This window comes from Cricetulus griseus, chromosome 2 (genome assembly GCF_003668045.3).
Source record: "Cricetulus griseus strain 17A/GY chromosome 2, alternate assembly CriGri-PICRH-1.0, whole genome shotgun sequence".
In the NCBI taxonomy this organism is placed as follows: Eukaryota; Metazoa; Chordata; class Mammalia; order Rodentia; family Cricetidae; genus Cricetulus; species Cricetulus griseus.
Window position 1 is genome coordinate 66,611,521 of NC_048595.1, and position 27,533 is coordinate 66,639,053.

Consider the following 27,533-nt stretch of genomic DNA (forward strand, 5'->3'; position numbering starts at 1 on the left):
CCGGCTTCCCCCAAGTGTTCTCACCTGAATTCTTGGCCAACTCCTTTGCTTTCCAGTTTTATTAGGGGATCCAGTTGGCAGCAAGAACTATACGTTTTTTCTAATATTGAAATCATCTTTTCCACTACCACATTATTCCCCCAGCATTTTATAGAACACACTTAAGTCTACTGAGTGGGTAAAAATAACTATCACATGATAGAAAGCATAGTCGGCTTCATCTATCATAAGTCTAAGGAGATTAACGCTGAAGATGCTGCTCATGGCAGAAAAGGTGTATAGATGAACATGAATGGAATCCGAGATAGGTTATTAACTGGTAATTTATTGGGGAGTTATATTCACATGAGGAATCAGTAACCAGATTGGCACTCCTAGCGGTCCGGTTTCAGAATGCCTCCCAAAGCTGGCTTAACCCTGAAAGAGAGCTCGCCTGCCTCTCCCTCGCCTTTATCTACACCCTTCTGCATACCTGTGACCACACCCAAACGAACGTAGTCAGCAGTTTATGTAATCAGCATCTCTCCCTACAAAGGTGTCCGTGCTCCATGTATGTACAGAAAGCTTTGTCCAAAATGGTGGGACTCAACATCAATAGCATTATGTAGTGCCTTCCCTGAGCACGTAATGGCCTGGATCTTTTGTAATGTGTGGAGCCATGGAGAGAGACCATGCAGCATGGAAATAGTTCATTTGATTAAACAGACTTAAGGAAGCCAGAGGTTGGTGTATCTGATTGGCCTTTCCCTCTTAGTTCTAGCCACTCTCTGCTGTCCAGCTGGACATTTCTCTATTCTCACGTCTTCCTGACCCTAGTAGGAACTAGAAATCATCTGTGCTTGCTCATACTTATGCAATCAAGTCTTACCACGAACTAGTTTTCAATCAGTACCTCCTTGCTTTGGATTTTCTGGTGCCCAGAGCAAACTGCAGGCAGGTACTGCACCATATTCCCTGAAATTTCAATGCCATCTGCCTTGCCTTACAAACAGTAAATACATCGTAAAAGTTTGTTGGGTTGGATGGAAAGGCTGAAATAACATTATTTTGCAGTTTCCTTGCCAATAAAACTTAGATAAATATTTACATAATTCACAAGATTGCTCATGAGACTTATGGGTGTAACATTCATGAAGGAGGAGCGTGGCATATTGTCTGACCAAATGTGCACTGAAGCAGTATTTGCACACCCTTTCCTTCCCAGTCTCTTGTTTCTGATTATGTGGTGGCTAGAAGTCTATTTTGGTGATGGAAATAGATCACAGTGAGAAGATAGGCAGCAACCAGCTGTGCTGCTGGGGCCAGTGGTTATTATACCAGAAGAGTGATGCTAGAAGTCACAAGAAATGATCCATGGAGATTAGTGGGAAAAAATAAAAAGCTTCAGAACCCCGGATGGAAAGTAAAAAACAAATCCATTCTGTTTATTTGTGTCTGCCTTAAAAATAGTCCCATGAAAATTGTGGTTTTTGTAGGCTGCTTTGTTTCCTTTTGCATTACTGCTGAGTTTTAAAAATGAATTCACATTATTGTTCTTTTATTAGACTGTTTTATTTCTAAAAAGTAAATAGTTGGCTAAATTCTAGCATGCCTTATAACCAAGATGCTGTCTGAGTAAGAAGTTGTTTTACACTTTATCATCTGGTCATAGTTGGATGTTGTTCACATTTTGTGTTGGTCATTTTCTGAACTGGATTGAGGCTACCTTTAAGAGTTTTTGGTTGCTAATGTATGCATCTGGTCACATGGAAAGTGGTTCTGTTTGACATCTTTTCTCAATAAATGTCTCATTATTACAGTGGATGAAAAGCCAGCCAAATCCTTGCACTCCAGATGGTTTATAAAAATCTGGAACATTGGACCAAAGGAAAAACTGACCAACTCCCATAAGTCTTCCCCAAATTCTCCCTTAATGTTAATGCTGTAGAAAGGGACATTTAGTTTTGCTCTTCCCCCATTTTACACATCATAACACCATCTTCATAGTGGTATCTCTTTGGTTGTAATTCAATTCATGATAGAAACAGATTCATTTCTTGTTAGTTTTTTCTTACTTTTTGTTTTGCAAACTTTAAAAATGTAGATATTAAGGTAAGTGGACACCATATATCCATTGTTCAACTCAACAGTGATTCATTCATGGCTGGTCAGTTTCTTCTAAGTCTTAACTATTTCTGTTAACTTATTTTTTAATGGCACATTATTCCATTCATAAATGTTTCCATGTATATTTCTAAAAGTCAAGAACTGTCTTTAATCACCATCATGATAGTATTGTGATGCAGGAAGTCCCTCTGTGTATATTTGCCTTATTGGTTGATAAACAAAGCACTGTTGGCCAATCGGGAAGCAAGTTAGGTGGGACTAGGGGAGGAGGAGGATTCTAGGAAATGTAGTAAAGAGGAGTCACCATGTGATCCCAGGAAGATAGGATGCATAAGGCTGGTGTCCTTGGTAAGATAAGTTTTATAAAATATATAGATTAATGGTTATGGTTGATACTTAAGACAGCGCTAGGATAAGAAGTCCTGGTCATTGGCCAGCAACATTGTAACTAATATAAGACTCTGTGTGCTAAATTGACAGCAGAACCCAGGCAGCTGGCTGAAAGAGTTATCATTACAGTATTGACCCATTTATGCCAATTATTTAAACAGTGTTTACTTTTTCCTATTAGGTAAAGAAGAGGAAAAGCTGGTCAGGGAGTACAATGTAGTCAGAAAGAAGCAACGGTATCTAGGCATGGTGGTGCACTTCTTTAATCCCAGCACTCAAGTGGTAAAGGAAGGCAGATTTCTGAGAGTGTGAGGCCAGCCTGATCTATATATTGAGTTCCAGGGCATCCAAAGGTACACTATGAGATCCTGTCTCAAAATATAGAAAACAAAACATCCAGAACAACAAAAAGGAAGAAAGAAAGTTCTGTCCTGTCACAACACAGCATATTAACTCTGCATAACAATGATGTAGAGTAGACTTCAAGGATCTAGAAGAAAGGATAGTGAGGGGATAGATTCTTGACTGATTTGAACATTATCTAGTGATACATGCATTCAAATATAAGACAGTACATTTTACTTTAGAGGAATTTGGCTACTGGCAGGTTTCCATGCCTTTACAGATGGTTCCACACTCAAGCACATGGAGGAAGCTGTAATTTGATTCAGTGGCTTGTAACAAAAAAGAACATAAGAAATTGAGATAGATAGATAGACAGACAGACAGGCAGACAGACTGATGATAGAGTGTTGGAATTTTAAGGGTAGTGGGAGAGATGAGCTAGTAGTGGATTTGACTAAGATAATATATTGTCAAAAACTTGCTATCCCCTCTCCAAGGTTCAGAGGAAATAGAGGAAGATGAAAGGGAAAGAATGTAAAAGACAGATGATGGGGCAGAGGGCTAGGGAATCCTGTCTTCTAGACATGACATGAATTTTGTACTAGTCAACTCACAGTAGCTGTAGTTATCTGCACAATATTGAGCCTATCAAAACTCCATTGTTGAAGGGGGAGGGGCTTTGACTAATATAGCTAATGACTGGGAGGGGGAAGGGGCTCTTCAGTGGTACTGCTAGATAAGTTGCTCATGCAATCACACCTTGCGGGTGTTCATGCAGTAAACTGCAATTACTCTGTGATTCATAAAAAAAAAAAGAAAAGAAAAGAAAAGGACATGGAATAGGAGAGAAACATGTTTGAAAGAAGGGTTTCAATGGGAAGGGAAGGGAGATGAGAAAGGAGGATGGGGTGAAAATGGCAAAGATTTATTATATACATATATGAAACAATCAGAGAATAAAAAGAAAAAAAGGAAGTTAGCAAGTCTAGGTTTAGAATGTTCATCAAAATTGATCATGTATCTTTTCCCTGCCATCTCTTTTTAGATGAAGGCAAAACCAAAGACATAAACAACAAAGTTCATGTCACCATTGTTTCCACAGCCCTTCCTTTGGCTTTTAATTACACATGCAAGGAAGTTTTTATGAATGTTTTGATTGGTTATGAATTGTAATTGTGATTTTTGTACAATTGCTTATTGATTTGATTGCATTCATTGCGTGACAAAGATTATTACATGGTTTGTTTTTAAGAAGTATAATAATGTAGATTTCTCATGAAATTAATTGACAGAAAATAACATGCCCTGTAATTCTAATTAATAGTTATACATGGTCAAAACTTTATATTATATAAGAGAAATTGGCATTATTCATTAAAAGCAAGAGAAGTAGATACAAAATTAAAACTTCCTAGTCATGTTAAATCTAATTCATATTAAGTGGAAAGGTGAATATATATTGTGCCTGTTAGGTGATACAATTATTTCTAGAAGAGTGGTACTTTAGCTACCCTTCTTTCCGATGGTACAGAAATTAAATTTTCTTTGCTTTTAATGACCATATCATGTTGATCAGTTAACATCCAATGTAGGGAATGCAATTTCACTGTTGAAGTGAAATTGATGATAGATACACATTTTTTTGAGGTGAACCTGCACCCCTTCCTGACTCCTGTTACTATATCAGCATGTTATGTTCTGGTGGAGTTATTTTCTATAGGTATTTGAATATACAGCATGAAACATACCCAAATTAACTAAACTCTACAAATACATAAGAGATGTTAAAGCTCACATTTTAAGAGTTTATTTTATCATGAAGGCAATAACTTGGGTCCTACGAGAATACAACCTTCTTTAGTAATCTAGGAAGATGAAGCCCCAAGCAGAGGACACTGGTATTCTAAACACTGCAAGGACAGATAAATGTTGTTTACATTTTCTACTATGCTGACAAACACTGACTATATATGGATCTTTAACGATTCGTGGCTAAGGAGGATGAATTTGACTCAGTTTCAAGGATAATGTTTCAAAATGACCAGGCCTGTCCATATTCTCTTGAAAATATTTCTAATAAAAAGGCTTATTTTGAGAAATAGTTAATTTTTAATAAAATCTTGATTGTTTATTTGACAAAGATTTTCTGAATAAGCTATGGTGCTGGGCACTGTTGTGTGGTTGCAGAGGCAACACTGAACAAAACTGGCAAGCATTTCTGCTTTTGTGGCAACTTCTTTCTCTTGGACACAGATCAAAACACAAGCATTCCAAATACTAAACTGGCAAGAATGCAAATTCTTTGTTGGATTCAGAGGGCCAAGATTTGGGTGTCTGCCTTTTCTCTCCTTTCTGCAGTGTCTCTTGCACTTTTCCCTCTAGACCTCACCTCATATGCAAGTTTCTACTCAGCACATAAACTTGATGTAGATGACAGTTCACATAACATGTAGTGTACTGATGGAACAAAGTCTGTCTTGGATTGAGTGTCTGCTAGTGTCATGTACCTGTGTAGTCTGACTTCTGCATATTTTCCTTGTGTATCTGAGGTCTATTTTAAGCACTGTTAATGACCACAAAACAGTCACCCACGGTTAAGAAGCTCCTGTGTTGAGGAGGGGTCTCCAGAAATAGTTGTCTAGCATTCTACTCAGAGTAATGACACCCAGGTAGTCCCAATGACTTGTACAATAACACACAACTCTTCAGAGCTGGGCCTCCTGATTCAAAACCAATGGAACAATGAGGAAGAATAGTGATGGTGGCTCTCAATTGCACAAATTGTGATGGTGGTTATTATTATAGATTTCAGTGAGTGATTTTGATTTTCATATATGTTAATACTATAAATTATCTTTTGAAAATAAACTCAAGATGGCAAAAGACTGTAATGATAACTCTTTCTGCCAGCTGCCTGGGTTCTGTCACTGCTTTAGGGCCCCAAATAACACACAGAGTCTTATATTAGGTACAGTGCTGCTGGCCAATGACTATGCTTTCTCATTTGCTAACTCTGTCTTAAGTATCATCCATAACCATTAATTTATATATTTTATAAAGACTTATCTTATTGAGGATACGGGCCTTACATCCTTTCTTCCTGGAGATCACATGGCGACTCCATCTTTACTACATTTTCCAGAACCCTACTTGACTCCTAGCCCCACCTGTCTTGCTTCCCTATTGGCCAAAAGTGCTTTATATATCAACCAATAAGACAAACATATACACAGAAGGACTGCCCCCATCAAAAGACAACAAACCTAATATATGAAGAAAGACTAGAGATTAATTAGGGAAAAACCTTCCAGGACAGATCAGAGCATGTGTACAAATTCTATAGAAGTAAGACACATGGTTCCCTTGCAGAATTTCTAACAGGTCCCAGACTTTATGATATACATCTCTGAGAAACAGCAGCAACATGTTTGCCAGGCTTTGGAGTTGTGTTAACAAAGTCATTATACTCAGAACAGCAGGTTTTCTGCTATGTATTACACATATCTTGCATACAATCACCACATTCAATTCAGACACAGTGGAGTGTAAGGAGTTTCATCATCATTTGTTCTTATGTTTGGGCATCAGTTTCAGCAACACTCAAGCAGATTGGATGATGATGAGCAGCTAGGAGGACCACACAATTCCTTCTGATTCTTTATAATGTGTGCTGTTCCATTTTTGCCTTAACTCTGCTCCTTAGCACTTTCTTTAGTGTCTGAGAATATTTTCTTCAAGAAGAAATTTGTTTGCTGTTGTGGAATTTCCTCTGAGTTTAAAACCTCCCTTCCTGGAAGGAAGTTCATTAAGACAGGATGTTTACAGAAAGATGAAATAGGGTATTCTAAGGGGAGGAGGAATATTCTATTCTTTAACACTCTTTAAACTCAAGAAGTAAATTACTCAAAATAGCTTCAGGAAGTCCCTGAAACTGACAAGATTCACTAGGCCCCTCCTTTGCCAATGTAGGTAAGTTCAGACCCCCAAAGTCAGATGAACTGCCTAGAAAAAACAAAGGCCAGCTGAACTTCCTAGAAATAGCTCAAACCAACTGTGCAACTTGAAAAGAACACTCTCCTGTTGATCTACCTGCAAGATGTGCTGTGCAATCCAGGTTTCCAGTTTTCATGAGCTCTCAATCATGCTAGGGTGGGCTTTGGTAATGCAGCTGTTTTTTAATCAATTTTGTTTCTCTAAGTAACCTTGCCCACATTTCTGTAGGTACCCACAGTAAAGTAATTGACTGGTTCACCTAGTCATATTTTGGTGGTATCTGTCCATCTTTACACTGGTCTGTCATTGGGTCCCTATCTAGAGTGAGTACTGTTTATTCTTGTCTTCCTAGAAATAGTGGCACGTAACACCTATTCTTTGGGATGCAGAAGCAGGTGGGTTTCTGAGTATGGGACCAACTTGGTCTTCACAACAAATTCCAGGCCAGACAGGAGTTTTATAAACATATTCCTATAATCATGTCATACTGTTCACTTCTTCCCTGGAATAGTGTAACATAACAATCTTTATAAAACTCTGCTATTTGTACATGTGCTTGAATATACATTTTAGAATGGACTGTTGCCTTCTTAACCTACAGTTGACTAAAACTTAGTCATGAGCCACCTTAAATACTTTGGGGATAATTTCACTGACAAGTGTTTCCTAAATCAGAAGAACAAATACTAAAATGGTTATTATTAGAAAAGCTGATGGTATTTAAGACATTTTGATTCATAAGGAATTTGTAGGGCTTTCCCTTCCCTTTTGTGGAACTCACATAAACCCAGAAGTATGTCCAACTTACAATGGCATCCACTAAGAGAATTCACTATCTAATTCATGTCTGGGGGGGTAAGAGTTGACTACTTAGTCTTTAAATACTATTACCATCATCTCAAAGGAATCTTCTGTAGAGTATACTCAGGGCATCCCCAAACTAGTAATGAGTCAAGTACCACTCAGTTAACAGAACATGTTGTAGAAATAATATATGTCATTCAGACATAAATGACAGAATTTACACCTCATAAGGAGATAGTGGGAAAATAGCCATAGACTTTACTTACTTCTCTTTGTTGGAGGGTACCTACTAGCATGCTAATAGCTGTATATGACCAATTTGTCTTACATAACTTAGCAAAAGATATGCCACGTCTTCATTTTAGCACTCCCTCTTCAACACAAATTCAAGAAGGACATTGCAGTTAACCTACTCAGAAGACCTTGCTGTTGCTCTTGAGTTCCTTAACGGGAGATCTCTACAGTAGCTTAATGCATCTTAGAACAACTTTGGCTGTTCTAGAATTTCTAGTGTGATGGTGAGCATGGTATTTTGGGGTTAAATTTACTGTGCTGGGCTTGTGAAAACAAAATTGTTTTTAGCTTATATAAGGCTATGAGGAAGTTGCTCCTACCTCGAATGTACCCTGTCAGCTGGCCTGAGATGGAGCACTTCCTGGTGCAGTTGGGTTATTCTTAAAAAAAAAAAAAACTGCTTAATCGTTGCAATATTTCACTCCCTCAGCTATTTCTGCAAGGTAATGGGTCACAATATTAAACAGGATAACTGCTAAACTCTGCTTTTGTATGAAATTCTTTCTTGTTTGGGTGGCTGAGGCACCTGCTGGTTGTCTGTTACAAAATGAAGCCTTGCCTGTACCCATACAGTATATGACTTAATTTTGCTCCCCAAAATTATAACTTTCTGGTTTTGCCCTTATAATCATTTGACTAACAAGAGCTGAGCTTTACCTAGATAACTCTCTCTGGTTTGACCCTGGCTCTTTTTAATAAAAGGCCTCTAATTTACTAAAACCAAAATTTGAGTCAGACTGGTGAATCTTAGCTGCACAACACCAGCAAGTGAAACCATGCCATATATCTGTATGTTTTTCATCCTGTAGTGTCTTCTTTTTCTTGAGTATTTTCTTCACTTTAATTATTTAATTAAATTCAATCTTTTGCACATCCAAATATTGTGGAGGCATCGTGTGCATGGATATGCTGTTAATGCATTTTCTTTTCTTATTATTAGTTCAAATTAGGAACAAACTTGTTTCACATATCAATCCCTTTTCCCTCTGCCTCCCCTCACTCCCACCCTTTCTCCTCCACCCACGACCTACCCTGCACCCCATTCACCCTCCTGTAGTGTCCTGTAGTGTCTTCTATCATAACTCTTCTCCTTGCTACAACTCTTCCCTTCTACTATATGCTGCACCTGGACCTATGATGCTCCTGGACATGTTGGTCAGTCTAAGCCTTAGCCTTAGTGGCTTCAGGATCCTTCAAAAATAATCTATGCCCTACTTTTCTGTTTTATTTCTTGGGTAACTTCTGCCCCATTTCATCCCATCCTGCATTCCTGACTTCTCACAGATTATCAGCACTTCCAAAGGAGTATGGTCCAGTTGTTCCCAAGCTATTACTGCCACGATAAGTACTGCCCATACCTTTGCAAAGAATGTCTTGGTTTTCGTACATGGAGAATGTTTGAGGTCTTTATTTTATTTTATTTTATTTTATTTTATTTTTTGGTTTTTCGAGACAGAGCTTCTCTGTGTAGCTTTGAAGCGTATCCTGGCACTCGCTCTGGAGACCAGGCTGGCCTCAAACTCACAGAGATCCGCCTGCCTCTGCTTCCCGAGTGCTGGGATTAAAGGAGTGTGCCACCAATGCCTGGCCAATTGAGGTCTTTAACACATACCATTCTGAAGCTTTGGAGGTTTTGCTCATCTTATTCTGCTCCATATACTGGTTTTAGGTGATGACTGTTATGTGGAGGTGTGTAGAAATAAAAATGTAAGTTAAATTTGGTAAAATAGGTATAGTTTAAAAAAAAAAACAAACTAGGTCTCTAGTGGCTACCATCCACTGCTGTGACATTTATTGTGACATTTATTCCATTTCCCTCTTATTATATTTTACTCATTTTACAAAAAAAAAATTCTTGCTATGTTTTGTGCTTGTTTGAAACAAGATAAATCATAGTTTTCCTTTCTAGTGACCTACACCAAGTTGTTTAGACAGACATCAGTAGGCAAAATGCTCAGACTTTGGAGGAGAAACTTTGGGTAATTTAAAATTTAGTAAATGTTATCTTTCTAGGTATCTCTAAAATAAGAAGTCAATTTGCATTTGTACATACATATCAAGAAATTGTAATTATCTCAAGATGCCATTTGTCCCCACCTTTATGCTAGGCCCTCCACAGATATGAGAATTGGATCTCTCTTTCCTACAGCTGTGTCATTCTATATTGTCCATAGAAGCAGGCAAACATAATGAAGCAAGTTTATGGCTTATTTCTATAATAAGCTTATCCATCTGTTTTTGATTTCTGTTTCTAGTTCTTATCATACAATTAAATATCTGAAGTACCCTAACTTGATAAAGAAAATAGGTTTGTTTTACTGATGGGTTTGGTACCTGACAGGCAAAAGATGTGGCACCTCACTGGTTAAGTTCTGGTGGAGGTCCTTTTGGCTGCATCATGCCATGTCTGATGGCATTAGAGAGAAAGTGATCACATGTCAAGAAGCCAGAAAATTCTGTGTGGAGCCCAGCTCAGACTGATAACAACCCTCTACTGAGCCTTGGAAAATGGTCATTCAAGAACTTCACTAATGTTTTCTGGGGCATGACTTCAACAACCCAGAGGCCTGCCACTAGGGCTGCCTCTTGGAAATACCATAGCCTCAACACCTCCATGATGAGGTGCTCCAAACCACCAACACCTGGATTCTTGGGACAAACTATATTTAAACCACAGCACTAAGGTAAAAGATTAATATCACTTATAAAAATAAAATGCTACTTTGAACTGGCTCATAAAAATCATCAAACACAGTTGTTCATTCTTCAAAGCAGCTGATTTGTAGTTGAAATAAAAGTGTTTTCTATTGTAAACAATCTCTTCTCAAACGTTCAAGACTCTGTACTCAAATGAGATGCCATACAATCTCATCAGAAATGTCCAAGAATCTGGAATTAAATGAGATGCCATGTGAAGATATATAATAGTAAGGCTTTTAGATTGTCAATTCTGTGGAACTCAGTCAGTAACACTTTGCTTGGCTTGGTGATATACTCTGTCATTGACCTCTTCAGAAAGCTATCACTCGAAAGCTCACATACCTGGGTTCTTTGTCTTCAAGTGTATCCCCTCACCTAGTAACTCTCAGTAGCAATTGCCTCAGAAGTTATGGACAAGTTGATTTCTCAATTGTCTTCATTTCATCACAGTGTCTTTTAAGGCTCTAGATTGTAGAATATTTATCCATGCTGAGATTAAGATAAATGAGTACCAATAAATATTCTTAAGTTAGCTGAATAGGTACTTATTAAATATGCATTTATTGAAGTAGCTATATATAATTTTATTTCATTTTCCTATATAAATTTCAGGAAAATCCATGCTAACACAGTCCTTCATAAGATACTACTGAATGGATCAAAGGATCAAGAAACCTTATACTAGCTGAGAATTTTTTAGTAGTTAATGGCTGTTAGGGGAGGCAGTGTCAGTTTCCTTCTGAGATATGGCCACTGGCAGATTTCCCATGCTGCTGTGATGGCTCTACACCCACACATGGTCTGGCAGCACTAATTGGGCCCAGTGAGTTTTAAAAAGAAATAAGATAAAATAGTGCATGAAATTAGCAATAAGACATGATTGGGTGGTACCGAAAGAAGTTGACAGGGAGAAGAGTCATGGATTTGATCAAAGCACACTGCATACATGTATGAAATTCTCAAAGAATAAATAAAATGATATATGAAAATGTATAAGAGAGATGCAAGATTACCTTAGGTGACTTTTCATTGTGATTTCTATAAAATGCCATAATTACATATAAAATAATTTCCCAGAATGAACAAAATTTTAGAAGACTACAGCAAGCTCTAAAATTGGAGAAATAGCCCATAACACCAGCCAGGCAGTCCCATGTTGAGGGGGCTCAGAGCAGTCATCTTTGATTAGGTTAGTGCCTGTGATACACATCACAAGCAAGTCAACATGCAGAGGAACTCTAGAAATTAGCGAAGAAGATCCAGATGGGGAATTTCCAGTCAAGGGAAAATGTTGAGGGCTGTCATCAGTCACTTCCTGAGGAGAAGCAGAGGCTGATGCTCCCCACACTGTAAATTGGTTCTCATTCATTTACCAGATGTAAAACTCAGCAAGGTACTAGTGAAGGGTGAAAGGACTCTAGCCTGCATGAACATAGTAAATACATCTCTGGCAGGCTTGGCCCTTCTCTCCCATTTTCTCTGCATTGCTAAAAACTGTTAGATTACATTCCTAAAGCTAAGTCACCAAAGTCTATTTCCTTGTTTGTCCACTTCCTCCTCCTGCGGCTGACTACCAAGGTCCAGCTATCAAGGCATTGAAGTCCAGCAATCTAAAGCCCATCTGGCACACCTAATTAACATGCCCAATTAAAACTAAACACCTCATGGTAGTTCCGGGTTTCCTCTTTTACCTTTATAACCTCTATGTTCCTAGGGGCCACCTCAGTATTCTCTCTATCAAGAGACAATCCTTTGTCTCCCCACCCCAGAACAAATATTTCTGCCCCCTCTTCTCTGCTCCCTTCCCACTTTCCATTGTCCTCTACCTCCTATTTTTGTCTTTTGTTCCTTGCCCTCTATGCCTCTGGGAAAATAAATCTCCTTTGTGTTGAGAAACTTGGTCTTGTTGGGGTTCTGAGCATATACCATTCCCTTACAGAGTTACTGCTGTAGTTGGAAGTATGGACCTGGAAGAATGGGGTCTAAAAAAATGAGGTGGACTAAAATATCATGAAATAGCCAACTTTAGCCCCAGCATCAGGCAATTTAATACTCTGAGGGCTAAGAAGAGTCACATGAGTATGGCGTTCAATCACAAGGACAATCCATACGTAGCAAAAACATGTTTTTCTGTATAGCCATGTGAGTAAAAACAGCTGGAGTAAACTCCACCTGGGTGGAGCCAACAACACATTCCAAGAGCAAGTCTGTGTTTTGAAGAAACTGAGGTCACAGGATTCTTGTCTTATTATTATTATTATTATTATTATTATTATTATTATTATTATTATTATTTGGAGTTTTCTCACAAACACTCAGAATTCCCCCTCATAGGACTCCATTCTTGGACTGTGTTCCCTCAGAAGAATACATTATGCTCTACTCAACAAAGCCTAAGTTGCCTTTCTAAAGCCATAAAGAATCCCTATGTTTATTGTAATTTATAGACAATTGGGAAAGTTGGCATTTAGTGCTCAGGTTTGTGTAATTCTTAACATATTTTACTTTAAATATCAAGCCTCCAAAAGGCTTTTTCTTTCCTTGTGAAGGTTTGGTAAGCATTTCATGTCACCATCATTATGCTTTAGTAGCCTGTTTATTCCATAGTTCTGAGGCAATTTGGAAGCTCACCAAATGCCCCAGTTCTTTGCAAGCTACTATAACTATAAAAAAAGAAAAAGAAAAAGAAAAGAGACAAAAGAAGTAATTCCATTGTGGTCACTTTAAATTATTAGATTCACAATTAAAAGTAGAGAAAATTAGTGAGACAAAATTGGCAAAGTTAATTCAATTCCTTAAGATAGAGTAAAACAAAAATTCTCCTTGTTTAGATTTGAAGTTAGATATATTTGGTTACCTGTTGAAAGAGACTGATTCAATAAATATTATTATGTTTTCTTTTAAGTAATTTGTACTTCATGGAGTTGGCACATTTGTACAGCCTGAATTTTCAAATCTATAAACTGAATAATGAGAAAGGAGAAGCCTTCTCCCCTACTTTTCATCAGCTGTTAAGTTCTTTTAGGTTTTTGAGGGAAGGCAAACATTATTAAACTCCTTTAGCTTTTGTTATTTATGCTTCTATTTCTAAATCACATATTTTTATTTGACAATTTCTACTTTCTTCATGTTATAGAAGATTAAAGTTTAGCAGTCTTATAGCACAAATGCCCCCATTCCCTTCTGTCTTGAAAATAAGCTATAACTTTTATTAAATCAGTACCGGATGTCTACCTAATCATGAGTATATAAATGTGGTCCATTGTTCAGTGAGATCTGTGCTCTGATTGTATATTTCATTTCCTGTTAAACTTGTTTGTCCTTTCAGAGATTTTTTTCCCTTCTCCTTTGACTTGTTTTCTGCATTCTTACAACCCTGTGATTAAGTGTTCAAAAATTCCCCCTACATAGAATCCATCTACATGCTCTATCACATGGTAGAGCCTATCTGGTGTTGCCTAAGTTCATTTTGATCTGGGCCTCATGTTACTGTGCCTTCTTTCTTATATTTCAGGTGTGTTATACCTTGATCATTTCTCTTGTCTAATATTTAAATTTTTAATTGTTAAAATATTGTCACGTAGTAAACATTCGCTATTCCCCCTGCAGATGCACAGGTATTATACCTGCAGCTCTATTACTTTTTCACCGAACATTTGACTTTAAGGAAGGGAGATGATCCAGATGTGCCTACCCAATTCCAGAAGACATTACAATTAGAAAATTTTCTCCAGGTAATGATAGAGGAGGAAGGGAAAGAGAAATCAGATTCTAAGCACAAGAAGTTCTTTGTGTGCTTGGCTGGCTTGAAGTTGGAGAAGGAAAAGGGAAGTGCATTCTCCCTGCAACTCCAATTATATACCTCAAAGAAAGCCCAGCAGATAGGCTCCTGATTTAGGTCACTGAGACAACTTGAAAGCCTAATGAGATTTTAGCGCTCTTAGATCACAAAGTCCTGGTTCCCTTCCTCCATTTTTCTCATAAAAATAGACCATAAGTTTGAATAAATTGGTTCCATGTCTGCCTAATTAGGACTATGTAAATTCAGCCCAACAAACTACCTTGGAATTAGTAATGTTTGTTCCCATGGATGGATGCTACTTTCAGCCTTAATCAGAGAAGTCTGTCTTTGCAATTAGCACTGTTAAATGCAGAGGCTCATGGCTGCATGTACTGGTTAATTTTTGTCAACTGGACACAAACTAGACTCATCTGTGAAGAGAGAAGCTCAATTGAGAAAGTGCCTCTGTCAAACTGGCCTATGGGCATGTCTGTGGGACACTTTCTTGATTAGTAATTGATGTGGGAGGGCCAGCCCAGTGTGGGAAGTACCATCCCTAGGCGGGTGGTCCTAGGTTGTACAAGAAGCTGGCTGCCTAACACTGGGGAAAAGCTGTTTAAGTCATTTTTCTCCATGGTTTCTTCTTAGTTTTCTCTTTTCAGGTTTCTGGCCTGGCTTCCTTTGATGATGGCCTATACTATATAACCTTTAAGCTGAAATAAACCATTTCCTTCTAACAGTGTTTTCATCTTAGCAACAAAACCAAACTAATACAGAAATTGGTACTTAAAATGTGGTCATGCTGTGATGGAACTATGTATTTTACAATGAGGTTGTGGAAAGATTTTAGAGGTTTGGAAGAAACATTCATTGATTACTCTACACTTGATTGGCTGTTCTGTGGGAACTCGGATGATAATGCTGAGAACAATGCAAACAATTGGATGTCTGGCCTGTGTAGTTTCACAGGGGTGTTTGAGAGGCCTGTGAAAACTCTGCCGGGGCTGTACAAGTGATATGTTTGAATTAAGAATCTGGTTTCTGGTCAGCTGGGGTTGAAGAGTCAGCTGTGATTAATAAGAGACAAGCAGCACTGAAGTGAAACTTTTGCTTTAATGGGATGCTGGTTAGCTGGGGCCGAAAAATCAGCTGTGATTAATCATTGACTTGAAATCTTCCAAGAAGTATTTCCTTAGAGTCAACACATGGGGACTGGGGGTAAGGCTATATTTATCTCAAGATGCCAGTGAAACTTAGTGATGTGTAAGAATTTCTTGTTATCGTGAAATTATCAAATTTCTTTATCAAATTATCACATCGTAATGTGATAGGGTAAATGGTCCTGCCTCTGTCTCAGTTAGTGTCATCTGTGATTTAACTTACCTTTCTTTAAACTTGCGTTACTTCTCCCCACCCAACCACCCCCCATAATTGCCAACCAAGGTGTCACATATCTGTGTTTCTTGCCTTTATAAGCGAAATTTATTCAAGGCTGTTCTATGAGAAGTATTTCTCTCCAGGCCATCATGGACCGGCTTAATACAGACTCTTAATTTGAACTTTGGTTGTGCTAAGTGGTATGTGGGTCTCTACCCCACAACAATACTGTTTTCTGGCATGAACAATGCAAGCTTAAAGGAGTCACTGAGAGAATCCAAGGTTTGGGATCAGGAGGGGCCACTGGTGAAGGTACAATGTCAGTTGTAGTTGATAACTGAAAATTGATAGGGTCATGCAGAAAAGCTTAAGCTTGGCACTTGTCAGAGTCCCTAAAGAGGCTGTAACAGGCCATTAGTCAAAATGCAGGCCATGTTCCAGTGGAGACTCCTGTATATTGAAGATACCAGTACTGTGATATTGCCACCAAGACTAGCAGCAAGTGTGATATGAGTCACCCTAAGCCTACAAGACAAACTGGGTGTGGTGTAGATGGTAGAGCCAGAGAGGAGGGACTAACCAAGTCCTTTGGAGATCAGAAAATCAAAAATGAGTATCAGATACTGGACATATGAGATCTTGGAGATAAACAAACAAGGAAGTTACATTTTATAGTGGTATTTTTGTGTGTCAGATTGATAAGGGGTCACCTGACACAGTATCATGTCACCTGGTAAGAGGAAACCTCAATTGAGGAATTGCCTCCATCTGATAGACACATAGGCATGTTTTTGGACATTTTCTTAATTAATGATTGATGAAGGAGGGCCCAGCTCACTGGAGACAGAGCCACCTTGGTTTGATGGTCCTGGGTTGTATAAGGAAGGAAGGTTAGCAATCAATGGAGAGAAGGCAATAGAGTTCCCCCAATGGCCTCTGCTTCAGCTCTTCCTCTGGGACCTGTGGCTTCCATTGATAATACACCATAACCCCAAAACTGACAAAAGAAAGCCTTTCTTCCCTAAGACTTGGCACTGTTGTATTACAGCAAGAGAAAGAAAATTATGACACTGTACAGCATACTGAGAACAGATGATGGATAAATTCGCGTCCTACACAGAACTTTACACTCTCCTTTCTAAGGCACAGGGAACAGTGTAGAGAGGGTTTAAGAAGAGATTAAGAATTAGAAAACAGTGAAAAGAAATCTGTGAAGTGTCATCTTTTGGATAAGACACAACCATTGCAATCACAAACTAGTTCCATCAATTTTCTGGCAAATTTCAAGATTCCATTGTTTTTTTCCCCCACTGAGTAGTACTCCATTGTGTAAATGTACCACATTTACTCTATCCATTCTTCAGTTGAGGGGCATCTAGGATGCTTCCAGTTTCTGGCTATTACAAATAGTGCTGCCATGAACATCGCTGAACAGATGTTCTTGTTGTATAAATGTGCTTCTTTGGGGTATATGCCTAAGAGTGGAATTGCTGGATCTTGTGGTAGACTGATTCCCATTTTCTTGAGGAGTAGCCATTCTGATTCCCAAAGTGGATGTAGGAGTTGGCACTCCCACCAGCAGTGGAGAAATGTTCCCCTTTCTACACATCCTCTCCAACATAAACTGTCATTGGTGTTTTTGATTTTAGCCATTCTGACAGGAGTAAGATGGTATCTCAGAGTTGTTTTGATTTGCATTTCCCTGATGTCTAAGGATGTTGAACACTTTTTTATGTGTCTTTCAGCTATTTTGGATTCCTCTATTGAGAATCTTCTATTTAGTTCTACACCCTACTTTTTAATTGGATTGTTTGGTGTTTTGGAGACTTGCTTCTTGAGTTCTTTGTATATTTTAGAGATCAGCCTTCTATCAGATGTGGAGTTGGTGAATATCTTTTCCCATTCTGTGGGCTGTCGTTTTGTCTTGCTGACTGTGTCCTTTGCCTTATAGAAGCTTCTCATTTTCAGGAGGTCCCATTTATCAATTGTTGATCTCAGTGTCTGTGCTACTGATGTAATGTTCAGGAATTGGTCTCCTCTACCAATTAATTCAAGGGTATTTCCCACTTTGTCTTCTAATTGGTTCAGTGTGGCTGGATTTATATTGAGGTCTTTGATCCATTTTGACTTAGGTTTGATGCATGGCGATAGACTTGGGTCTATCTTCAGTCTTCTACGTGTCTGCAACCATTTGTTGAAGATGTTCTCTTTGTTCCATCATATAAATTTGGATTGTTTGTCAAAAATCAGGTGTTCATAGATGTGCAGAGGACATGAGGGAGCAGAAAGGTTGAGTCAGGGCAAGAATAGAAGATAACAAGAATGGAGATACCATAATAGAAGGAGACATTTTTGGTTTACAGAGAAATCAGATACTAGGGAAATGTCTGGAGATCTTCAAAGATGACACCAGCTAACAATCCAAGCAACAGAGGAAAGGCTGCATTAAATGCCCTCCCCGGATAATGAGATTGATGACTGACTTATATGCCACCCGATAGCCCTCATCCAGGAGCTGGTGGAAGTAGAAGCAGACACCCATAACTAATCACTGAACTGATCTGGAATCCAGATGCAGATGAGTGAAGAGCAAAGGGGTCCAGACTGGCTGGTGAAACCTACAGAAACAGCTGACCTGAACATCTGGGAACTCTTGCTCTCCAGACTGATAGCTGGGATACCAGCATGGGACTGATCTAGACCCCAGGAACATGGGTTTCAGTGAGGAAACATCAGAAATCTATGGCACCTCCTGTAGTAGTTCAGTACTTATTCCTAGCATAGGTGTGGACTTTGGGAGCCCATTCCACATAAAGGGATACTCCCTGAGCCAAGACACACAGGTGTGGTCCTCTGCCCTATCTCAAAGGACATGGTAGACTCTGATGACACCCTATGGAAGGCGTCACCATCCAGGGGGAGCAGAAAGGATATGTGATACGTAGGGTTTTAGTTGGGGGGGTGGTAGGCAAGGACAGGAGGGAGAAGGGAACTGGGATTGTCATGTAAAACAATCTTGGTTCTAATTCAAATAAAGAAATCTGGAAAAAATTAAAACAAGAAAAAAAATACAAAAAAAATAGAAATAGAAATTCTTGAATCTCAGATTCATTCTTATGACTCTACCTTAGGCACCAAACTGTTGATGTAACATGATAGGGGTTGTTCTTCTGTATAGATGTTTCTCTTATTGATTAATGAATAAAACACCATTTGGCCAATGAGGCAGGAAGATACGTAGGTCTAGGAGATGAGGAGAATTCTGGGAGAGGTATAGAGAGCCCACCAGAAGAGTTTCCATGTGAGCTGCCAAAGGAGTTAGAATACAGACCCTTCTCCAGTAAGATAAGACCAAGTGGAAATACTTAGATTAATAGAAATGGGTTAATAATTAAGACAGAGCTAGCCAATAAGAAGCCCAAGCCACTGACCAACCGTTTTATAACTAATATAGAGTCTGTGTGTTTATTTAGGACAAGGCAGCTGCAAACCCGGTAGGAAATCCAGGAACAGCAACACACAGCTCTCACCTCAGCAGGAACAATAGAAGGTTCTCTGGCAGTCAAATATGAGATCTGAACATGTACTCAGCTTGTCTTTTATAATGTGTTCAAATGCAGAAGCTGACACAAGAAAGTTTAAAGTCACAGAACAAAAGAAAATCATAAATCTGGGCATTTTTCAAACATATTGGATGAATTTGCAGTCAGTGGGTTAGGACAAAGCAGGATAAATTATCCAGATTTTGAATGCTATCTGATAACATTCTTGGGTTTCTATCAGTTGGACTACTTTCTATTAAGTGCATACATTCTTTTAAAGTTTCACCTAATTGTTAAAAGGATGTTAGGTGAAGCCCAGGGGTGGACAATGAATGGCCATTAAAAGACTAAAGATAGCTTAAAGAAACTTTGATTCTGGATCTGTCTGTAATGTTCTAGCTCAGTACAATCTTGAATTTACAATCAGCCTTGTAGTGTCTTTAACATAAGAATGACTTTTCCTGAGCTTCAATTCACTCTATTTCATCATGTTCCTCTTTTGACCCATGTTTTAAGGTATCTGTTTTCCCCCACTTCCCAATTTCAACAATTTTATAAGCTCTTTGAGGACAATGATATCTCTGAATTCCTTCCCCAGAATAAATAAAAAGGCAGCAGTTGGCAGATTTGTTTAACTTATACAGATAACATGAAGAAATAAGTACATGATAGAAAATGAAAAAATGATTAACCAAAAATAAGTTGCATATAGATAATTTATTTTGGATGATAGTTCTTCAAATATTCAACTATCTGTTTCAGTTTTAGGATTTAGATCCTATTAGTAATATTCATAATATATTCACAGCATAGTATATTCTTATTCATAATACATCATTCACTTTGTTGAGAAGTAAATCCCTCTATCAGCACCATCACTCACCACTTCATGAACAGCTTCCTTTTGGTAAGGCTATATAATCTTTTTGCCCATAATTTTTCAAAAATAATCTGAATTTTTATTAATAACAATATACAATTCATATTTTCATAATCAGATAATATCCCTTCTGCAATGCTATTGGCTTTTCTTACTAACCATGTCCTATGAAGTCTGTGTTAAGCAAAACATTTTACATTGTTTATAAGAAAATCAATTGAATATGATGCTTTAATGAAATATTGTGATAGTATATTAAGTTAAAATGCAAGGTAATTAAAGGTGAGTTAGAGAAATGGAAATTTCTGGAATTTTAAGAAAATTCAGTGTGGTTCATGTGTCTTAGAAAGTGAATATGGACTTCACTAAGCATCTTTATTCTGCTCCATTTTCCTGTCTATTCCACTAATCCACTCAGTCTATTTTTAATTAAAACTGTCTCCTGTAATCTTAAACTAATCCTTGATAATTTGAGACATGAAAGAACAGAGAAGAAAGTGATTTTTGCTGACAGACAACAGAGAACAATGTCTGTACTTCTGTGGCAGGATGGAAAGACAGGAAAACTTGTGTGGACAAGGGAAGGAAAGGGATCCCCTTTTTGCAGTCTGGCTGAAGTCTCTTTCCAGCTGAGAATCAGGAATTCCAGAATGATTAACCACAGCTGATGTGAAGATTGTCTGCACGGAGATAATACTAATATGCCTTTTACATAAAGATGTTTTCAAATAAGAATCTGAAAGGCCAATGAACCATGTCTCAAGGCCTAAGCCTGTATGACTTTTAAGCATGGCCTTACCCTTTCCCAGACCCTTTCTGGGAAGCTCACAAACAAGGCTATTAACTTGTGTTTATACTGAACATGTGTGAAATTTCCATGCATCTCTTGTGATGTGGGGTTCTATCTTATCTATGGTATCCTGCCTGGTATACCTCAGAAACCACTCTGTGATCTCATTTAAATTCCTCACAATCCTTTAAATATGTTAAATTCAAAACAAACCAGAATTCTATGTGTGGTGATTGTGAAGACAATGATGTGAGGCTGTATTTAGAGAAGACCCAAGCATACTTTGATAGTCTGATCCTTTCTCTGAGTGTTTTTCTTTCTATAAGCCCCATACACACACACACACACACACACCTGCTTAAATCTGTGTTTAAAACAAATCCAGTCAGTTCTGCTTTATAATGGCTTCTGAAGCTGTGAAATTCCTTTTCGTGGTGATAACAAGGATCTGGCTTTTGTGCTACACAACTCAACTGCCAGGCATGATGTGCCCACTGGTGGAATGATGGTATAAAGTTTGAGACTAGCCAACAGATTTCTCATTGAATTTGAGACCTACTCCACAGGAGAGGATTAATGCCCTGAATTGCAAATCTGGTCTACAGCCCACGGCTGAGAGTCATAAGTCATAGTTTGGGAGCTACTGCTGTTGTTTGCTAAATGCACATGTTGTGGCCATCAAGCTGTTGACGAAGTATTTATGTTCCTGCCTATATAGCCACTCTGAGCCAAAGTAAAGAAGTCTCATTTTGCAGTGCACGGTGGCTACAGCAGAGAGTCTTAACTGACCAAAGTGCAGAGAATAAGTGACAACTGAGTATTCATCACTAAATGGCATATCTATTTGACCTTCTAAAAGGCTTAGAGAACATTGTAGAAGGAGTGACAGAAAGAATGTTGGGCCGGAGGATGGGGAAGAGTGCTCTGACGTACTGGCTTCTGGACATGGCACAGATGTTGTACTTTTGAACTATGGTTACCTTCACAAGACTGGGCCTTTCAACTTCCTGCCATGCATGGTGAAGGGGATCACAAAGCTCCACCCTTCATTGAGTTTAACTTCACTATCTGCAGTTAAGGTCTCTGGGGGAAGAGGAGGCATCATCAAGGCCATAACTGATGACTTACACATGGTTGAGAAATAACCACCTATACATGCTCATGTAAACAACCTAATTAATCTCTCTCTTTATCTCTCTCTCTCTCTGTATATAGTGATATATTATTTATGATTTATTAAAGCTTGCCTGAATATTCAGAAAGCAAAGTCAGCCATAAGCCACAGCAGTCAGGCACACACATCTAATCCTGGCAGCCAGAAGCTGGGAAGTAGGTGGTGGTACACACCTTTAATCCTAGGACTCAGGATTAAGAGATACATGGATCGCTGTGAGTCCAACGCCACCCAAATTTACACAAGAGTGAATCAGTCTAAAAGAGAATTATATTTCACACCTTTCATCCCAACATTAGGGAAGTATATAAGGCAGAAGCAAGGTCTCAGAGAGGCATTTATTCTCCAGCCACTTTAAGGAGAGGAAGTAGCCTGGGGCTTGGTGAAGAGCTCGTGCATGCATCAGACATTCAGTCTGAGTTAGAGGTAAGAAGCCAGCGGCCAGATGCTTTGCTTTTCTGATATTCAGCTTGACGTTTGGACCCCAATGTCAGTCTCTGGGTCATTTATTTTTCATGATAAATCTCTCTCTCCATCTCTCCCTCCCTTCCCCTCTCTCTGTCACTTTCTCCCTCTCTCTCTCTCCCACTCTGTCTCTGCCTCTCTGTGTGTCTCTCTCTTTCTCTTTCTCACACATACACACAAAGACATGAAAGTAAGGTGGAAAGAGGGAACTAGATTGGAAGAAGGGTTTCATCTGGAGGAAGAGAGTAGTGAGAGTAAATATGATCGAAGTGTGTTAAATAAATGAATAGAATTGTTCAAAAATGTTAATTAAAAAAACATTATCATGGTTTACCTGAGTGGAGGTCTCTGAAAAGAATTCCTCAGGTGGCAGCTTGGTCCTAGACTCCTTCAGCTTACTGCTTGTTTCAGAAGTTTGCATTATCTCCCTGTGGATCTCTGATATTTCGTTTTAGGATTAAATATGGAGGGGTGCAATTATTGATATGATAGGATAGGATATTAATAGCATTTTTGGATTTATCTTAGGGCATTAGTCCTTTTTCTATCTCAGATGCAGTTGAGGGTTCATATATAGGCTGAATAGTTGGAATATTGAGATACTGGTGGTTTATAAACCAAGGTATTTGATGTTCCACATGTCAAAAGACTTGGATTTCAAAACTGTGACAGTTGTTCTTAATCATAAAGCAGAATTGTGCTGACTCGGTACCATCTTGCCTGAGTTGGAAACCAGTAGTTGAAAACATGACTTGTGCTTGCTTATTTTTCTTTGACAGTAGCTACTGACCTGTATCTGTGACCATGTCATGTAGGAGGGAGGCATATCATAAAATCTTGCTTTAGAAAGTATTCAAGTTATTGTAAGCCTCATTCATTGTATCTAGATTGTATAGTATCTATTCATAGTGTCTAGATTGCCTTAGTGTAAAACTTCAAATAACTTTCTTAGTCATCTGTGGTATTTCCCATAGGATGATTTTAATAATGAAATAAAAATGTGCATTTTTATTGTGGTCCAGTTTTTGTACCTAATGTTATTTGTACTAGGTTTATCAGTGTCTGAGATGTCTGAATGCACCAAATCCCCAACTCTGGGGCAGGAGGAAATGAATCCCTGACATTTGACTTTCACATTATAAGTTTCTGTAGCATTGTGGCTTTTCATGTGGCATTCTTGACCAATGAGAAGCAGGGTTCTTCTAGCTTCCAAACTCATTGTTTGTATCAACAGTCTTTTTGTAAGGATCTGGGGTGTTTGTGGAAATTAGTCGCAAAGGTTTTGTTCTTTCCCTTTGTTGGGGTAGAATTGTTATGAGCTACCTATCCAGGGCAAGGTTTCTGGTCCATATTATCCTTCTCCTATTTTTCCCTTGCCAGTGAGCCTATGTGACAACTGTGGGTAGATATCTTAGGTGTCTTATTTACTTTGCCTGTTGCTGTAATAAAATAACCTGATACAAGAAAATTAAGGGGGAAAGGGTTTAATTTGATTCACAATTTCAAGTTTCACTATCATGGGGGTAAATCAAATAATAAGAACTTGGGGTAGCTGGTCACACTGCACCCACACTCAAGAAGGAAAGGATGTCTAAAGCCTGCTCTTTTTAGTTCTCTTCCTCAAATTACATAGTTCAGGATCCCAGCCAGGGAATAGTGCTGCCCACAGTGGGCAGTCCTTCCATGTCAAATAAGGCAATCAAGATTATAACCACAGGTGTTAATCTTTAGGGTTTCCCTAGACTATGAGCAATGTTCCCAGTTATTCTGTCCAAGATCTAATAATCTTTTTTCTACAGAGTAGAACTCTACCTCAAAACATGTTGTTCTGATGGAAATGTTCTGCCTAGGATGGTAGCTGGTATGTCAAGTGCCCATGGAGCACTTTTATGGTTTCAATTTAAATAGTGATGTATTATTAGCACCTAGAGCATTATCACTCTAGCTCTATAATCTGTTGCTCAAAAATGGTTGAAATGTTTTTATTTACTATCAGGGAATTTTTTGGTCATTCTAAGCTAAACTAACAAAAATCTGTCATCAGTATCTGTGTGTAACTTTCTCTTTTTTCAAGCAATGATAGGTACCAGGTAGCTAGTCAGGTATTAGCAGGCTTTATGGTCCTTGAGGATGGAAACTAGCCTCATAGTCAACAGCGTGTACAACCAAAGCTTGGGGTCCTGCTGCCTTCCACCTCTAAACTGAAACGCAGACTACAGAGGAGAGAGTTTTATTCTAATCTGGGTTTGGGGAACATATTGTGAATGCTGTCTGTCTCAAACAGAAACACTTGCCAAAAGGGGTATGTCTCAAGAGACTTATGGGGTGATGGAAAGAAAAATACTGTGCTTAGCAAAGTTCTTTGTCACATAGAATGTTCTTTGACGAGCATTTCTGTAGGGCAAAGGCTTACTTTACCTTTTCCAACAAAATCAGCTTTGGACCCCACCCATATATTACACAATTTTTACATGTAAAAGGAAGAAGAAACCATGATACTTGCTCCTCCTTAAAATTTAAGACACTGTGGAAAGGGGAAGAAGGAATAAAGACAATAAATATGACAATGGAAGTGAAGTGGCTAACCTGGAGAAGAAAAATGGTGGAAAGAAAAATAGTAACATGCACTGAAAGTGACTGTCTGATAGAGATGCTGAATCGCCTGTGCCATGCTGAGCCAGACGCTGTGCATAAGTCAATTCCAGCGGCAGATAGAGGTTCATTATTTTACAGTGTGGTAACATTTGTTCTTAAAATAAGTCCTCTAGTTCCCTGGATATGATTTCACTCTCTTAAGAAGTTTAGTTTTCTTACAGGGAAATAAATTGCAAGCATTGGAATATTTGTTATGAGCTTGTATATCTGTTTTTTTTGGGGGGGTTGGTTTTTTTGTTTGTTTTGTTTGTTTGTTTTACAAGTTTAGTGGCTGTGAATCATCCCTTGGTGCTTTCCAGGCTTGGGTTTATTGAGTCAGCATGCTGAAGCCAAACTCTAGTCTCTATTGTTCTGACCAATGTCCTGACACAAGTGCTATCTGGCCACTAGCCTCTTAGCCTTGGGTTCTGGGCCAGACTCCAGCATCGTGTCTCGTCATCATTGATAATTAATCTCATAGAGGCAGAAAACTAGCATTATAGCTGTGATAGTTTGAATGAGAACGGCCCCCATAGGCTCTTATGTTTGAATAGTTGGTTTACAGTTGGTAGAATTGTTTGGAAAGGATTGGGAGGTGTGTCCTTGTTGAAGTGTATCACTGGGAGTGGGTGTTGATATTTTAAAAGCTCATGCCATTCCCAGTTGACTTTCTCTCTTACCCCTAGATTGTGGATAAGGATGTAAGCACTGAGCTACTGCTGCAGCACCGTGCCTGCCTGCCTGCGGTCATGCTACCTGGCATGATGGTATTGGGCTCTGGAACTGTAAGACAAACAAACAAAAAACAATGACCTCTTTATTTTTTTATTAGTTCAAATTAGGAACAAGCTTGCTTCACATGTCAATCCCTTTTCCCTCTCCCTCCCCTCCCCCCACCCCTCCCCACTCCTCACTTACCCCCGACCCCATCCACCCTCCACTCCCCAGGCAGGGTAGGCCCCTCGACAGGGGCTCCCAAAGGTCCACCACATCATCCTGGGCCAGGCCAAGAGTGCATTCCTTCATGTGGGATGGCTCTCAAAGTCCCTTCTTACAGCAGGGAAAAATACTAATCCACCACCAGGGGCCCCCTGGAGTACGGAGACCTCCTAATTGACATCCATGTTCAGGGGTCTGGATCCGTCCTATATTGGCCTCCCAGACAGCAGTCTGGGGTCCATGTGCTCCCCCTTGTTCAGGCCAGCTCTTTCTGTGGTTTTCAACAGCCTGGTACCGACCCCTTTGATCTTCATTCCTCCCTCTCTGCAACTAAGTCCCAGAGTTCAGTTCAGTGTATATCTGTGGGTGTCTGCCTCTGCTTCCATCAGCCACTGGATGAGGGCTCTAGGATAGCATAAAAAGTAGTCATCAGTCTCATTACAGGGGAAGGGCATTTAGGTTATCCTCCCCACCATTTCCTAGATTGTCAGTTGGTGTCATCCTTGTAGGTCTCTGGAAATCTCCCTAGTGCCAGATCTCTCCTCGGACCTCTAATATGGTATCTCTCATTCTGATCTACTCTAATCTTCCCCCAACTCAATATTTCTGCTCCTCCAGTTCCTCCTCTCCTGTCCTCTTCTCCTCCTCTCATTCTGGAAGCTCCCTCTCCCCTACCCTCATGCTCCCAATTAGCTCAGGAGATCCTGCCCCTTCCCATTCCTGGGGTCTATGCATTTTTCCCTTAGAATCCTTCTTGTTTCCTAGTTTCTTTGGTGAAGAGGATTGTAGGCTGGTAATCCTTTGCTCTATGTCTAAAATTCATATATCAGTGAGTACATACCATGTTTGTCTTTTTGTGATTGGGTTACCTCACTAAGGATTGTTTATTCTAGTTCCATCCATTTGCCTGCTAATTTCAATATCCCATTGCTTATTTCTGCTGAGTAGTACTCCATTGTAATGTACCACATTTTCTCTATCCATTCTTCAGTTGAGGGGCATCTAATTGCTTCCAGGTTCTGGCTATTACAAACAATGCTGCTATGAACATGGTTGAACATATGTCCTTGTTGTTTGGACTTGCATTATCATTATTATTATTATTATTATTATTATTATTATTATTATTATTACCCAAGAGAGGAATTGCTGGATCTTGAGGTAGACTGATTCCCATTTTTCTGAGCAAACGCCATACTGATTTCCAAAGTGTTCTTACAAGTTTGCACTCCCACCAGCAATGGAGGAGTGTTCCTTTTTCTCCACATCCTCTCCAGCATAGATTGTCATTGATGTTTTTTATTTTAGCCATTCTGGCA